This window comes from Mus caroli, chromosome 7, assembly GCF_900094665.2.
Source record: "Mus caroli chromosome 7, CAROLI_EIJ_v1.1, whole genome shotgun sequence".
In the NCBI taxonomy this organism is placed as follows: domain Eukaryota; kingdom Metazoa; phylum Chordata; class Mammalia; order Rodentia; family Muridae; genus Mus; species Mus caroli.
In genome coordinates this window covers 66,803,725-66,807,393 of record NC_034576.1, presented here as the reverse complement: position 1 = coordinate 66,807,393, position 3,669 = coordinate 66,803,725, and positions in this window count along the sequence as shown.

Here is a 3,669-nt window from a genome sequence, read left to right as displayed (position 1 = left end):
GAGAGGAGAGGAGAGGAGAGAAGAGAAGAGAAGAGAAGAGAAGAGAAGAGAAGAGAAGAGAAGAGAAGAGAAGAGAAGAGAAGAGAAGAGAAGAGAAGAAAGTAAGCCAGGCAGTGGTGGCACACACCTTTAATCCCAGCACTTGGGAGGCAGAGGCATGCGGATTTCTGAGTTCGAGGCCAGCCTGGTCTACAGAGTGAGTTCCAGGACAGCCAGGGCTACACAAAGAAACCCTGTCTTGAAAAACCAAAAAAGAAAGAAAAGGAAAAAAAAGGAAAAGAAAATAAGAAACCCACAATTTTCATTAAATTTTCAATTACATTCTTTTTGTTTGTTTGTTTGTTTTGTGTGTATGTACTTATGTGTATGTATGTATAGGCATAAGTATGCTTTGGTGCATGAGTGGAGGTCAGAGGACAATTTGCTGGAGTTAGTGTTCTCCTTTTACCAGGGATCCCAGGGATTTAACTCAGGTTGTCAATCTGGCCGGGAGGTGCCTTTACCCACTGAGATATCCCTGACCTGTAATCTACAGTTTTAGAGTCTGAAGTCTCAAGATTTGGTAGCTTGTTCAGTTGTTCAGCCTCTGAAGATGGCAGGCACTCTTCTTAGTGCAACCACAAAGCACGTGAAAGAGCATGGGGGTGGGGGGGAGGCGTTCACACTTTGAGACAGGAAGTCAGGCAACAAGAAAGAGCTGGTTTTCTCCTCTTACAACCACTCCCCCTAGGGAACTACCTAAGATGCTAAGGAGTGTCCCACAGTGACTGTATGACTTCTGCTAGGCACTACCCTTAAAGGACCCATCTACCTAGTATCACACATTACCACACAAATGCCCAAATTCCCAACACTTGCCACAGCCCAGGATTGGGAAAAAAACATACATCTAATCTGTAGTATACAACTGCCTTCCTCTGGCCTTGTCCATCACCCATCAGCCACGCCCTTCAGATAGCTCTAGTGCCTGAAGGAACCACAAGCACTTCAGTGGAGGGTGGGGCGGGCGGGGGAGAATGGAACTGGTCCATTCAGGTCAGAAGCCTCAGTCCCCAAAGATTTCCCTTCCAGATGTTGTACTTTACCAGCTTTGGAGTTTCCATTTGTTTGTAGTTTCAATGTTTCTCCTTCATAATGTTTGTGTTTGTTTAAATTCTTGAATATTAGTCCATTTTCTATAAGTCAGGAATACTATAATCTATCTTATTTGTTATTTCTTTTCCTTTTTTTTTTTTTTTTCCTCCAGAGACAGGGTTTCTCCGTGTAGCCCTGGCTGTCCTGGAACACACTGTAGACCAAGCTGGCCTAAAACTCAGAGATCTGTCCTATGGGATCAAAGGAGTTGCCACCACCTTCTGGCTGTACCTGTTATTTCTTGATCTGTTACTACTAATCCGACATTGATGAGGGGTTGGCCTCTTCCCATCCCCCCTCAGACAGTCCTGTGTTTTCTGTCAGTACTTCTTCTGCACAAGCACATGAGCCTTTTGAGGTCTGCCTTCAAACATTGTTAAGTCCTAATGGTTATTTACTTCTGCAGTCTCCATTGAACCAATTTGGTGTTCAATGATGAAATTAAAAGAGGCTGGATCAGCAAGATGGCTCACCAGGCAAGCCTGGCCACCTGAGGTCATGAACTGCGGTATGTGAGAGCCCATCCCCCACCATACACACCAATAAAAATAATTTATCTTTTACATTTTTTTCTTAGATTTACTTATTATTTTATGTGTATAAGAATTTTGCCTGCATTTGTGTATGTGTACCACACACATGCTTGATGCCAGTAGAGCCAGAAAACGGTGTCTAAAATCTGGAACTAGAGTTACAAACAGTTGTAAGCCACCATGTAAACACTAGGAATTGAACCCTGATCCTTAACCGCTGTGGTTAAGTGCTCCTAACCACTAAACCAAATCTTTAGCTCAATTTAATCAATTTAATTTTTTTTCTTTCTTCTGAGACAGAGTTTCTCTGTATGTAGCCTTGACTGTCCTGGAACTTGCTCTGTCACCCAGACTGGCCTAGAACTCAGAGATACTCTTGCCTCAGACTCCCAAGTATTGGGATTAAAGGTTTTCTGTGTCTTTAATAATTCTGTTTTTTGGTTTGTTTTTTTTTTTTTTTTTTGGTTTTTTTTTTTTTTAAGGGAAGATTTCCTTTAGGTTTGCAGTTTCCAAGGTTTCGGTGCATGGTGACTGACCCCATTTCTTTGAGCTTAAGATGAAGCCATGCATCCAGGTAGATCAAAGCTGCCCAGTTCATGCTTACCAGGAAGGAGAGGGAAAGGACCATCCCTAGATGATGTAGTAGCCAAGCATCTTCCCCAAAGAGCCCACTCCCTTTAGCTGGCAAACCCCTAGCTCATCAAACCACAAAACCATTGCTGAGGGCAGTGCCCTCATGAGTCAATCAATTCCCAGAAGCCCTCCTGGGAACACTGCTGCTTTGGGACTCAAGTCTTCAACACATGAACTTGGGAAGACATTTCAGGTAGGCACCATAGCAAACGGGGATTCTGGCAGGATGGAACAAGAGCTTTCTCAAAGTCTTATGAGCACTGATAATTACACTGGCTGCTGCCCTCTAGCTCCCTAATCTTGGCTTTGACTGCTTGACTGTCATTCGCCCATCCCTGAGGAGATGCAACCTACATAGAGACCCAGTGCACATCCGAAGACCCAAGAGGGCCCCGTGCAGATCCATGACCTTTCTATGCCTGGGTCCTTTCTCAGTTTCCCTGACTCCTGAACTCTAGCCTGTCTCCTTGGCTAAGTGCAAACATGGTCTCTGATAGGTCCTTCTCTGCAGAGGCCTAGGCAGTGCCTACAGGAGAACTAGGGGTTCTGTAGGATTCAAGCTCTTTTTGGCTGAGGCTCCTGTACTACCTGTAGCCCCGGTCAGCAAACCATTACATTTATTTCTTCCATTTTGAAACTGCAGTAGTAAGGACTTTTGTATGGTGATCTGTTGTAATTAAAAGTGAAATTCAGGCTATACAGAGAAACCCTGTCCTGAAAAACAAAACAAAAAAGTGAAATTCAGCTTATTGCAATTGGAAATGGAAGTATTTGCCAGTTTAGTGTTATGTAGGCAAAACTCCAAGTTGCTTCTTTAAAATGTTACCTGATGAAGGAGATAGCCTCAGAAATTATGTTAAAGTTTTACATACTTTGATTATGTCTTCAAATTTTAATGCATCAAAGTATTGAAAGTTATTCTTATTCATAACTGAATATTACCCTGGTAAATTGCCCCCAAAAAGAAATCAGACACATGGAACTGGAGGTGGCTTGGTGGTTAAGAGCACTAACTGATCTTCCAGTGGACCTGAGTTTGATTCCCAACACCTACATAGTTATTCACAACTAACTGGAAACTCAGTTGTAACACCCTTTTCTGGCTTTTGTAGGTACCAAGAACACACATAGTCTGCAAACACGCATGCACGTGCATAAACGTACACCCATAATTTCAAAAATTTTAAAATACTAATAAAATTAAAAATTTTCTTACTAAAAAAAAAAAAAAAAAAAAAAACCGGGAATGGTGGAACACACCTTTAATCCCAGCAATGGGAGGCAGAGGCAGGCAGATTTCTGAGTTTGAGGTCAGCTTTGTTTACAGAGGGAGTTCTGGGGCTGCTGGACCTACATGGAGAAACTGGTC